Raw genomic sequence first — 14,197 nt, forward strand, 5'->3', positions numbered from 1 at the left:
ATCAGGTGCAAAAAAACACCAGTGAATGCACATAGTGTGAATGGCTCCTTATTTTTCACAAAATGACATTTCATTCAACTTTATGCATCATGTCGCAACACACTGTACTGAGTAAAAATCCATCCCGTCCTACCTTTTTACAATGCGTTAGTGTGAAGAATAGGACAAAGGGAAAATTGTCTATGTGTTGGGATTAAGTTGGGCAATACTGCCCAACACAGCCCAATGGATAAGCTGTGAATGGGTCCTAAGACAGAAGGTGTGTTACTGGCTAGATCACAAGATGAAAATAAAAGATAAAATGTTTAAGGGTCGATTCACACTAGGAACTGCGTGTGAGTCGCTAAGGAACGCTGTGCGGTTCCTGCACGATTCACACGCAGTTCTGTGCAGTGCGCTTTCAGCCCATTCATTTTGAAAGAGCTGAAAATCGCACCACACCAAAAGTAGTGCATGCAATACTCTTTTAAACAAATGGCCACTGGCCACTCACTGCGTTTACCCACATTGGAATGCATGGTACAAAAGTACTATGCGATCCGGTGTGGGCAAATGCAGCCAGATTGTGACCTGCGTTTGGGGCGTCGTTAACTTTAAACTGACCCCGCAGCAGATCTTAACGTCACTGCGATCAGAATGCAGTGTAGGAAGCTGTGCAGGAACGTGGCTCGCCCGCAATGAATTCATGTGTGAATGGGCCCTTCAAAGGACACTAATGTCACAACATATAAAAGGTTGGTAAACTGCAATATGTTACATGTTTATTTTTGAGTTTAGATATGTCTTAATCGCATACATCAAACTTTTGTTAACTTGCTCACTGTTTACGATGTTACAAGCAAGGTTATAGAAAAATAGCTAATCGATTATGTTACCATATGAGGAATTAATTCTTAGGGTGCGTTCACACTGCTCTGTTAAAAAAATGCATTAAAAGCACATATACCTTTTTCCAGTGCATTTTCTGGGTGCAAGACTCCCAGCATGCACCTCTAAAACATAGACATGTGACTCCAAATGCACTAAAAAATCAACCGATGTGCATTTTGTGTGTGTTTTTTTAAAAGCACACCAAAGATGTCTCAAGCAGGACTTTTTTACATCTACAGTGGTGTGAAGAGTTCCAAAGGACTTAAAGGGAAATATTTATATTGTGTTTTTAGCAAGGTAAAAACGCATCAGCATGAAAGCACCTTTATTCTTGTTTTTTGGATCAATAGAATTCAACCAAGCTCACAGTAAGCAGTTAGGAAAAATATTGCTTTCACAGCTCAAAAATGAGTTTTCAAACAGTTACTAAGATTTAAATCATTACTGGTGTCTGCATAGCCAAACATGACCACACATAATTCCATAACCTGATACAAGTAATATGAGCAATGGTTCCATGTGCCATCTAGTGGAAATCAATGCTTACTACCTCGTAGTCACTTTCATCATCTAAATAAAATGTATTGGATTATTAAGGAATGGATTATTAAAGTGGGGTTCCACCCAAAAAAAAAAAACTACATGAAAAATCCTTAAAAAAAATACAAAAAAAAATTGGATATTTTTTATTTTTTTTACTCACCTCCAAATGCCTGTTGCTAGGGGGTCCCTCGTAGTCTGCCTCTATCAGGGCCTGGGCTGGTGACATCACTTCCCCCTCGGCACAGGAAGGGCTCAGCTCTGCTCCCTCCCTCCTGTCAATCATCTGGGACCCATTACAGGTCCCAGGTGACTGAGCGGCCAATCACGGAGCGCTGCGCCGCTCGCGCATGTGCAGTGGGTGCCAGACTGTGAAGCCACAGCCCAGCACCCACAGTTGCAATGCCAGCGGGACTTCGATCCCCCGCATCGCTGGACCCTTGGACAGGTAAGTGTCCAATTAAAAGTCGGCAGCTGCAGTATTTGTAGCTGCTGACTTTTAATTTTTTTTTTTTTTTTGACTGGCCCTCCTCTTTAAGGAAAAAATACATTACATTAAAGTGAAACAAATGATCTAAAGCCTGTTGCTTTGGATAGAGTGGTCAGAACTTCTGTCAGGTTTTATTGCTGCCTTTGTCACCACCGAGGGGGTTCAGTCCAGCTGACAGTGGTCTTCAGGACAAAATGAGAGAAAATGGAAATACTTTTGTAACCACCAGATTATTATTACTATTATAAAGGAATTATATAGTGCCAACAGTTTGCGCAGCGCTTAGAATAGGAATAGAAGGGAAATCTTGGGGACAATTGTTCCAGTGACAACAGTCTTAAAGGGGATTTACTTGTAGACAACTATTGCATCCACAAAACGAGGAAGCAAAGGGATGTCTCTCCAATGGTATAAGGGTGGCAAAAACAAACCCAAAAAGCCTAACATAGAATTTAACCATTCATACTCAATCCAACATTTAAAAAAAAAAATGGGTGGGCTCTAGATATACTTTAATGATAGATAAATAAATAGGGACAAACAGTACTAGTTCCTCTGTACCTTTCTTTTTACATTACAAATGATTGTGGCCTGTACTTTTAAATCTCATACAATAAGCAATGTTAAAAAAAAAAAAGTCTATGTCCAGCTAAAATGTTTTGTCTTAGTTTTGGATGGAAACCTAGGTTTTTACTTCTACATAAGAGAAATGTATCCTCACTTCCTGTCTTTCTGACAATGCTTTAACAGTTTGGAAGTGTACAGAGCCCTCCAGTAGATATACAAACTCAAATAAAAATGTTTTAGTAGTATAGTAGGGAATTTTTATTGCTGTGTCCCTACTGCAGATTTCCCCTACTACCCTTCAACTGTCCAGTGAAATTGTTGTTATCAGGACAGGAAATGTAAATCTCTTTAACGGAATCCCAGACTGCAATAAAAAACCAACAGGAGATGTAATACTTCTCCACTCTATTCAAAGCTAGAAAACAAAACATTTTTGGCTTGACATACAGTATATATGATATACAGTACATATATTTAATTGTGTAATCGCTTAAATTGGAGTTCCACCCACTTTTACAACTCTTCAGCATCCCTCACTAAACTGTGCACTGTAAACGAATTGGATATTTTTAAATTTTTTTTTCTCAGCACCTACTGTATATCTGCTGTATTCATTTTTCACTTCCTCCTCCCTGGCCGCGGCCCATCGCATCATTTCCTGTTTGCAATGCCTTCTGGGAAGGGGCGGCAACTTCCTCTGACCCTGCCGTTGCTATGGAAACCTGACCTGAAACCTATTACACTGCTTGTGCTGCATTGAGCATGTGCGAGATCTGCAAGGATGAGATCCAGGAAGAAATACAGTCTGGCTTCAGATGTCCATACTTAAGATGGCCACGGCCTGCTGTAAGTTTATAAAATAATAAACTACTGCTATAAACTAACAAAACAGACCTTAGTTTACAGACCAACTTTACTAGAATACATTAAGCTTGTTTATTATAGGGGTATTTTTATTTAAAAAGTATAACCACTTTAAGTATCTGTATATCAAGCTTTTCTTATAATATACTTAACAGCATATACAATATTCATAACAATAACGTTCACTAAAAATATACTGATACATTGGTAGTACTGTTGTTTTCATTTGTTCCCTCTATCAATTTTTATGCTGAAGAATAGAGGACCTCTCAACCAAAGGAATTGCCAGAGGGGCTTTTGAGAAGCTGCATCAAACACCAATGAATCAACAATTACTTAAAAAAAAGTCTAACTTTTATTCACATACAAAAATGAAAATTGTGGGTAAACTTCCATGAAACATAACAGAGCATAGTAGAGGATTATATAATATCATGAATAGATATCACGATAGACGATTGGTATCCTAGCACTCGACACGTTTTGTCAAACAATGTTCACTTCTTAAGGAAGTAATGATGTTTCATAGGATCTCACTGGAAAGGCGATGTCAGTAATTACAAAACTTAACAGTATATGGGGAAACAAACTGTTCAGTTTTGTAGTTACTGACATGGCCTCTCCATAGATATCCTATGAAATATAATTTACTCCTGAAGAAGTTAACGTTGTTTTACGAATTGCGTCAAGTGCTAGGATACCAACTGGCTATCTTGATATCTATACACGGTATTATGAAATCATCTACTATGCCCTGTTATTTTTCATGGAATTTTATTCATGGTTTTATTTTTGTGATGTGAATAAAAGTTAGATTTTTTTTTAAGTAGAAACATAGAAAAGTGACGACAGAAAAAAGAGCCGATTAATCAATTGAGTCCACCCATCTTTTATTTATTTTTTGATGATTCATTAGAGAGTTAATGGTGTTTGGTGCAGCTTCTCAGAAGTACCACAGGCCATTTCTTTGGTTGAGAGGTCTCATAATTGGGGACTGAGCTGCACCCTCATTCACTGTACCGGGGCCTCATTTTCTATGCATTAAGCTGAGGAATAGGTGTACCTTTGCTTGATATAAACCATGCTACTTTTAAGTTCCTCCCACTGTAAGCCGAATTTGGCCACACTTACTACTTGCACCATTTACTCCCTTTGACATGTCCAAGGATGCCCCAGGTCTTTCAGAATGCTAGCAGAGCTCCTGCCAAGTACATTCTTTGTCTCCTTTTGTCAATAAAAGGCAAAGACATAAAATGTAGCAAAATCCAAACGAAAAACAAAAAATACTTCCTTATATTCCGAAATGTAACAAAAAATAAGTAGGTGTACAAAATATCAACCCTCCCCATTAAAAAAACAAATACAAACAACCAAAAGCCCTACAGAAAGAAGCCGTCTCAGAAATGGAAAAATTAGAAGTCGTAGACCCAAGTCTATAAGACATTATCCAAATGAACGGTATAAATTATATAAGTAGGCAAGAACAAGTGATTTTTTTTTGTTCTTTCTTTGTTAGGTACAGTGCCCCCTTGGAGCTGGAAAACAATATGAAAGTGAATTTGTACACCATTTGAAATTTTTGAAAGCTAAAGTCCTTCCCAAAATCAAACAACCCAAGATCCCGGCTTTTATGTCAGTGATTTGCAAGGCACTATCATTGAAATATGGAATGGCAGCTGACAAGGATTAGCCATGAAGTCAGGCCACAGTTACAAAGTGAAATGAAATCACAGAGACTGCTCCATTGGGTGTGGACAGCGTTGTTTATATTGGTGTTCACAATCTATAGAATGCAATGATTTCAATTCTACAAAAACATTTTAAAAATAGAAATATGCACATAAATTGAAAAAATACACATAACTTTACTAGTGCTGTAAGTAATGGGACAATGGTGCCAATTTACTAAACGCTGTGCACTCTGACTTCCATCATCCAGTCATGTGCAAGCAAAAATGCCTTTTTTTAATTTTCCTTGCCTGTAAGTGGGAATTTTTGTAAAGTGAAGCTGAAGCTTCATCTCATTTACTAAGCTCTGGAGCCACTGCACTTGCAAGGTGCACCATTTGCCTTTAGTAAAGCAACCCCAATGGGGGAGAATTACTAAAACTGGAACACTAAGAATCTGGTGCAAATATGCATGCTAAGCAATCAGCTTCTAACTTCAGCTTGTTCAATTTTTCACAATAAAACTGAGAAACTGATTGGTTTCTTTACAGAGCTGCACCAGATTTTGCATGGTCCCATTTTAGTAAATCCCCCCAATGTGTCATTGCAAAAATAATTTCCCATTAGACATTCTAAAACCCAGGCAGCATGAAAAACCATAGTAGGCACACATACCTGTAGCTGTGCATTCTGATAACAAACTATGTGACTTCCTCTAAAAAACTCAAAATAGCAAAGTTCAGGATTGGGAAATACTGACAGACTTAGAGCCTCCACATAGTCATTTATTACATAACCACTGTTAAAACGTTTAACGTCCTGCCTGAAATAGGACTAACATGTCTAATATTTGCACAATAAATGAAAGATCGGTAAATTGTCAAACAGAAACTAACAAAATAGCACAAGTAAACAGGTAACAACTGTTTTAAATATTATTAATGAATGTAATATTTAATCAGTAGGTTCCCCAATTGTCAGAAAAATGTCCCGGCCAGGATGTAGCTGTCTCTACAGGATCTGGGATCCTGGAGATGCTACATTTAGTTTGTGGACTTTTGAGCATAGGCATTACAACGACAAACTGTATGAATCTCAGGTATTTAGCACCCAACAAGCCTAGAGAAATTAAAAAAAAAAAAAAATCTTTCCAAGCAAACTGGTTATGATTACTTCAGGTCTCCCCCAACCAGAGCGGGACTCCTCAACCTGCCACCTCTGGGGATGAACTTTTCATTGGCGGGGGTGGGGTTCTCAGGCCACCACTACTCACTCCTCACTTTCCTTCACAGGCCATGAAAGTCCATGAACAGGGATGTATGTTGAAAAATCTTTCAAGAGAAAGATCATTTAGCACCCTAACCCTTAAAACTAACTCATAACCTAACTATAAGGCCCCTTGCAGACAGGGTACTGTCTAGGAGAAATGTGTCACTCCTGTCGTTTTAGTGCACCCTGGAGGGAAAGATGCAGCATTCAGCCCCGCTGGAGATAGTCTGTCAAAGTCTTTGGCTGGCTGTGGTTGGCCCTTCGTTCCTGAACTACAGGGCCCCAAGCACTGGTACCACTCGATAAACTATTCTGCCCCGTCCAGCCACAACCTGCCATAAACTAGGACATTCTGCCTTCTTCTAAAGAGCTGGACTCTCCTCCTGACCCTCCCGGGCTCACAAAAACCCTGAGAGGGATGCATTAAGATGGAACCATCTAGATGGAACTATGGGCAAAATAAAAATTGACATATATGATGCAGTATGTCAGTAGTATTACAACAGCAGTCTCTGTTTTTCTGACTCCCCCCGTAACATTACCTGGTGATCTGGCCACTAGATCGGTTATTTTTCCACGTCCTTTAACATATCAAGCTGTCCAGCAAGGAGTTAAGAGGGTTGGGACAAACCATTTACCACTGGCAGGGGTGCTCACAAGGGTCAGTTTTAATATAACAAAGCAAAAACATTGATTTCAATACATATTATTTTTCAAGATGCCAGGACTGACAAAAGGCCCGTTTATAACTGTGCTTTAAAATTACTCCACAGCTCCCACAAATCTGACTCACAAAGCCTTCCTTTTAATTGAAAGATGACAGCTTAACCCCACATACCAGAATGAAATGCTCCATGTTGGTCCATCCTATATAGTAGTCAGGGTAGTGGCCGCAAGATGTGCTCATTCTGGGACCATGAGATGATCAGTATCTGCATGTTACATTTGGGTGCTACTCTGACACCTCCAGGGGCAGTTGCCAAGCATTTTTAGTGCATTGGTATCCTATAGTCATAGTGCCTATGCTACAAGTTTTATTTTTTCTGCTTCTTCATACAGTTTCAAGATGGCCCTGAATGGGGTTGACAAGATGAACTCTGATGCCTGATCACTTCACTTGATCACTAAAAATTGCCCATGCGAAATAAAGCAGATTTGTGGACTTCCAAACCTCACTCTTTGCTCATATAAAAATACCATAGCATGGACAATGAAGGGGTAGCAGGAAGGGGCAAATTTGTTTGAGGAATGAGGGTATGATAGTTTCTAGCAACTAAACAAAGTATAGTCATTATAACATTCCGCTGCAAATTATGAGGCCAGAATACTACTTCAACCCATTCAAATAATAAGTCTAACTAAATAAAATGTATAGTAGCAACAAAGTAGATCAGGCAGTTGTGCATAATTCAGGACAACCACTAGAAGGCAGTATTGTCCTATTTTCTGATCTATTAGCTATCCGCTATAACGTTAAGAATTGCCATGACAAAAATTAAAAAGCTATGTTTGGGAATCATCTCGTACAGTGACCTGCCTTGGTTGGTGTAATAATAAATTATGCACATGCACTAATATTATAAAGACAGCAGCAACTGAATTTTTCTTAGTCTAATCTCAGGTGTAATGTGCTTCGCACTCTCTTCACAAGTCAAAGGTTAAGGTTTGCAGTCATCCTGGCTTCCCCCAGAGAATTCCAATGTCCACTGAAGTTTAGTGACTAACTGAATAAGATCAAATTCCAAATCCATCTTATAATGCATTGTTTCTCAACTCCAGTCCTCAAGGCGCCCCAGCAGGTCATGTTTTCAGGCTTTCCATTATTTTGCACAGGTGATTTGATCAGTTTCACTGCATTAGTAATTACCACAGCCATTTCATCTGAGGGAAATTGTGAAAACATGACCTGTTGGGGCGCCTTGAGGACTGGAGTTGAGAAACACTGTTATAATGTATCTCTATATTAGCTACACACTCCTGAAGGGCCCCCTAGAAGAGCAGGTATTAGTAAAATGCACCTTGCTCCAAATGTGGACAAAACAGGGAAGGTGTTTGGGTTAATCTGGGCTGCCTATTATTTTTTTTTTTGCATTTTTTTAATAGAAATTTTGGCAAAATAATGGTCTTTCCACTATACTGCTTCAAAATTCTAGATTTTCTACCAATAATGCTACTATCATTTTTTTTCTAAAGTATAACTAAAGGCAAAACTTTGTTTTTAGTTTTGGATAGAGTGGAGAGGGATTAAAATGCTTGTCAGGTGTTTTTTGTTGTCTGTGCCTTTGTTAAGGAGATTCCCCCTCTCTATTTGTCCTATTTACCATTATCATTGAAAGTAAAAGAAAATCCCAAATTTTGGGTTGTCCCCAGAAAATTAAGAGAGGGGAAATCTTCCAATGGGGACACTAGTTCTGGTAACCTGGGGTTCCCCAAGGAATTCCCTTAATTTGCAGGGATTTCCTCTCGCTTCCTGTTTTGGTTATAGGACAGGAAGTGAAGGGGAAACAGATGGTGAAAAAAAAAAATCTGACAGTCTATTACCCTCCCTTAGAGCCAGTTCACACAGGGGCGGCACGACTTGAAGCGCGACTCAGAGGCGACCTGCACACGACTTCAGCAGCGGCTTGCAAAATGACTTCTGTATAGAAGTCAATGCAAGTCTCCTGAAGTCGCCCCAAAAGTAGTAGAGGAACCTTTTTCTAAGTCAGAGCGACTTGAGTCGCTCCTATTAGAACGGTTCCTATGTACAGAACGGAACACGACTTGTCAGGCGGCCAAGTCGCCTGACAAGTCGCCCCTGTGTGAACCGGGTCTTACTCTATCCAAAATTTTAAAAAAAGTTTTGCCTATAGTTCTACTTTAACTTCTAAAAAACGAACACCTGCTGAATAAAGCAGTTAAAAGACCTCGTCAGGTTCCCAAATAACAAAATGGCCAGTATTCTCCAGAATAAGTAGTAGTAGTAGTAGTAGTATACTCATCTAAACAGTGGCCTGTCCCCTTTTAGTGCTGCAGCCTCGGTCAGTTTCTTCATCATTGCTGTGTTAAGTGATGATGTAGGGGTTTGAAGAAGATGCATCACAAAGCAGGGGACACTCCCAGAAGGCAGGAATGCTGAAAGGTATACAACAGGCTGCATACCCGTGCCGTTCCTTCAGAGCCGGGCCGTAAACAGCGACTCCTGCGGGGGATCGATGTCATCGCCGGCTCGCTCATTCATATCACTGAAACCCGCGAACCCGGAAAGAAGACGGGTGAAGATGGAAGTGCCTTCAGCGGTGACAGCGTGCCACTGGAGGGCTTACTTTTCAGGTAATTTGGTCATAATGTACCAGTATGTGACGCATACTAGCACATTAGGACATACTGCCCGGCGCCTTTTTTTATTTTTAAATGCAGTTTATTACCGCTTTAACATTGTGTTTGTAAGTGCATAAATTAAGTAAAAAAAAATAAAAATAAAAATAACTTCTCATAAAAACATATTATGTACGCCTGCCCATCTTTGCACGTTTAAACTTATCTATAGGCACGTATTTTACTGATCACTACACAGGAACCTTTCTCCTAGAAAACACATGTGTAATACATCAGTAACATTTTTACAACCCTGTGAATGAGGCCTCACACACAACTGTATTCAGTTATAAAAATGAATGAGATGCCTAACACAACAAAAAAGACTTGTGTTATTTTTTGGAATATGGCACACCACAACACATGGCAGTGCACTGGCAAGGCAATAAAGAACTCGGCCCACCTTATTGCAATGTAAAAGTGTAACCCAGCCTTACCAGTGCCTTCTCTATTCAAAGCCTTAAAAAGATTTCATTTTTTTTTAAATATTTACAATTTTATATCTAGTATAAAAACAATTTCCAGTTACTGAAAAAAGAACGTGAAAAAAAAAAAAAATGTTTGGTAGAGTAGAAGAACTGGTAGTAGGGTCTCTTCCAAGGTACTGCATGCAGTGGACCCCTGTGACGGTTCTGCATTGTTGACAGCTTACAGCAGTGCGCAGATAGCCGATAACATACCTGTAATGGTGCCGGCATCTCTGTATTCTCTTGGATCCAGCACATCTTCAACAAGCACAGCTTCGCTTACATAGTGCTCTTCATGAATGCCTGTGGAACAGGCTAGGACTGCATGGTCACTCTCTTCAGGAACGGGCACGGTGACGGCCAAGGTGTCGTGGTGCACAGCTGTGGGGTCCAGCTTGGCAGGTTTCACGGGGATGTGCAAGCTGCCATCGGGTGAAGCAGTGTTGGAACCCAGGTCTAGTGCTCCATAAACGAATACAGACTTGATTGTGGAACCACCAGCTGCCAGATAGCTGTAAAACAGAAAAAAGAAAAAGATAGAAATTACCTATGAGTTAATATACTGTGGCAACAGCATAATTCACAATGACACAATGCATGACTTCAAAGTAGGCATTTTATGGCATAAAGGCTGGGTTTTAAAGCCAAACTAAACTTTTACATGAAAGTGGCTAAATGCATTCCAGGTGTATCAAAACAAAAGGTGTGCAGTATGTTTTCTTCAGAAAAATGCTCTTTGTGTGGAAGCAGTGAGCACTATGCTGATGTCCAATACACCCCCTGGTGAGGCAAACCTAGAACTGTCCAATCTACAGGGGTCAAGAGTAGAGGGTGTGTTGGACCTCTGCTGAGAGATCACTGCTTCCACACAGAGCGGAAAGGTTCTTCACTACACCATGCTGGCAGGGGACAGGCTTTTCCACTGCGAGGGTAGCTGATTTCTAAAGATCCTGTAAGGGATCTTTTAGAGAGGTGGTAAGCTTACTGCCCTCTGAAAAGTGAACCGCAGTGAACTGCATTTTTTAGAGGACGGTAAAGCAGTTGCTGTCAGGCATTCTGGAGGCGCTATTGCTGCCACCTAATGCCCATTTAGTTTTATTTTTTTATTTACGAACAGCAATTTCACACTGCGGGACAACGTCACAACTGTAAGCCAAGCGTTTAGCTTGCAGCTGAGGTGTAGCCCCAGTGATCTCAATAGGGGAGTTTGCCAGGCAGTACTGCCTATCAAACTCTACAGCTCAATTTAATAGAGGCCACAGCTTTGCCCCCATGGCATGGGTACAGCCCTCTCATGCTGTAATGTAAAAATTCAGGTGGATGGCAAGGAACTGGTAAAACCGTGGTTCAGCTACTAATTTTAACTGCCCTCCCATCCCCGTTTGAAAGAGCCCTAAGGACTTATTAATATGTGCATATTGTGTATTGAAACAGTCACTTATAGTCCCCATCAGAAGCCCTAGTGATAGGGTGACACGTGGGGGGGGGGGGGGAGATACAGGGCCAGGGCATTGTCATCCTAAAACAGGACAAATTAATGGTGGGTTCACCAAGTATTAAAGAGGAACTGAAGTCTGCTCACATAATTTGAAATAAAAACATCTTTGCCATTCTGAAGCTTCCCTCCAACCACTTTGCATATTATTTTATATATAATGTGATTCTGTACTTGCCAAATATGCTGCAGAAATCTCCCTCCACTAAGTCTGGCTGCAGCCATTTTAACTGTGGGCAGCTGAAGCTGCCTGTTCACTTCCTGGATTTACACAGACATCAGACCTCCATCTCTGGAGCTCTCATTGGACCTCTTATGATTCGCCCCCCCCCCTTCCTGGCAAACTCTCATGAGAGTGAGAGCTGTGCATGATCTCATAAGCCTAGGCATTTTACCAGACAAGAAATAGGAAGTGGGCTGTATAAGGTATTTACTGGCAGAAAAAAAATGTTTTACTATCCAAAGTTGAAACAACAAGGGCAGAAGATTTAATAGACGGAAAGTTGGAAAGTTGAAAACATGAATGAAGGTCCGCTTTAATGAAAGCTGCAGGTTAAATATATTAACACTACTCACTGAAAGGACATGTTTAAGCATTTATGAGCTTTCAGTGACCGTTTACATTTACTTTAAAGAGACCTTGTCACCAGACAATTCATTTCAACAACAATCTTCCTATGAGATTATAAATTCATTTAAAGTATTTTTTTTAGGTTATTCACCTGAATAGATAATCAAAAGGCCTGAGACTGCTGTTGGGCGCCAGCATCTTGAATGCAATGTCAGCAGCCCCAGCAGGCACAAAACAGTCTCTCAAGTGACACTCTTTTGTATTTCCCGTCTCCCCTGGTAGCTACATAAAAATGTATGGGGGGCGTGGCTTGGAGCCGAACGAGAATGGCTGCCTGATCTCCTCGCTCGGTCCCACGGAGGTCCTGCAAACAGCCTAAAGGAGCCCCTACCTGCTAACAATATGGGGAAATCGAAGGATAAACCTTCCCAGTCCCGGTCTCGATCCCCCAGGGGCATGGATCCGCTCTCCGGACACAACATCCCGGAAATCTTCCGGCCGCGATCACGCGAGGCCCCGGCTTCATCTCCGGCCTACTCCGGAACACGCGCCTCAAGCCCCAGCCCTGCCAGAAGATGCTCACAACGTGCAGAGAGCCCATCCACTGCCCGTCCACTTACCATGGATGATCTCAGGTCGGTGGCCACAGACATCAAAGAATCCTTTGCTGCTGCCTTTACAGACCTCAGGAGGGAGATTCAATCGATGCACATGAAGATCGATGACATAGAAACAACCACTATCCGCCATGATGCCGCTCTACAACAGCTGCAGCGTTCATCTCAGAGTCACAACAGCCAGCTCAGAGATCTACACAGGCATATGGAAGATCTGGACAATCGCGGACGCCGCCATAATGTGAGGGTAAGAGGAATACCTGAGTCCGTCGAACAAAACCACATAATACAGGCCACAATCCAAATTTTTAATGACTTACTAGGGAGACCCCCCGAGACCCCCATTGAATACGAGCGTCTACACAGAGCTCTCAAACCCAGAGGCAGAGAATCAGACCCTCCCAGAGACGTGATTTGCTGCCTGGTGAATTTCAGATTGAAAGAAGACATACTAAGAAGAGCCAGAGAGCGCCGCAGCTTAATGTATCAAGGGGCAGAAATCAAGATTTTCCAAGATTTGTCCCCCATAACCCTACAAAACAGAAGAGACTTACGCCCGCTGCTCGACCTACTGCGCCAAAAAGAGATCCAATATCGATGGAAATTTCCCTTCTGCCTGTCTGCAACAAATGCTGGACGCACTGCCAATCTGAAAGTCCCGGAAGATCTCAGGGGGTTCTGCAATACTCTACAGATACCACTCATCGAACTCCCGGACTGGTATAGAGACTTTCGCCTCACCCAGCTCCAAAGAACCAACTCCATGGAGGCCATACCGGTAAGAGATGAATTCCACATCAGAAGGCGCAGATCATCCTCCCCAAGACCACTTCCTCAGAGGGATCAGCTGGACAGAGACCGACAAAGCCCAACAGCGTCACCAGCCCATAGGCGGGCTCGGCCAGATCAGCTTTGATCAACCATAACCAAACGTTTGATAACATTACAACTCATATTCAGAGTTGCAGTTTCTCTTAGGTCGCCACCCCAACCCAAGTTCCAGGACCATAGAACCAAGACAGAACAGCAATCCATTTGAAGCTCACAACTCACCTGACAGAAACATACCTCAAACCTGGCCTATACTGGATCCACCAGATACAGTCAGACAATAACACACACCCACAAGCTGAGAAACCCATGAAGATCCCACGCTACACGACTCCACATCAACCCATCTCCAAGACATTTTTCCAGAGAAAATGCCACCCACCCACAGATCCCAACGGAATTCAATCCACTCCACTAAGTGCCTGAACCTAAGCCGCATACATCACCAGTGGAAGTCTGCCTGACTGAGTAACAGGACACCACACCAGCCACCAACATTTTCACACAACTACTAACCTTCACTGAACTCACGAATGACAGCTCAAGATGGACCCCCACCCTTCAAGATGGTGTCATCCACCACAGCTCACA

General features: G+C 41.6%; 1 protein-coding gene across 2 annotated transcripts in view; it reads right to left on the reverse strand.

Moving 5' to 3' along the window:
* TRAK1 (trafficking kinesin protein 1) overlaps nucleotides 1-14,197 on the reverse strand; it is a 234,172-nt gene that overhangs the window by 180,768 nt on the left and 39,207 nt on the right. For both annotated transcript variants that reach the window (XM_073630396.1, XM_073630394.1), the window contains one exon: nucleotides 10,306-10,604. The gene's annotated coding sequence lies outside the window, so the exon portion shown is untranslated. Of the gene's footprint in view, nucleotides 1-10,305; nucleotides 10,605-14,197 lie in introns of those variants that run through there.

This window comes from Aquarana catesbeiana, linkage group LG05, assembly GCF_042186555.1.
Source record: "Aquarana catesbeiana isolate 2022-GZ linkage group LG05, ASM4218655v1, whole genome shotgun sequence".
Lineage (NCBI taxonomy): Eukaryota > Metazoa > Chordata > Amphibia > Anura > Ranidae > Aquarana > Aquarana catesbeiana.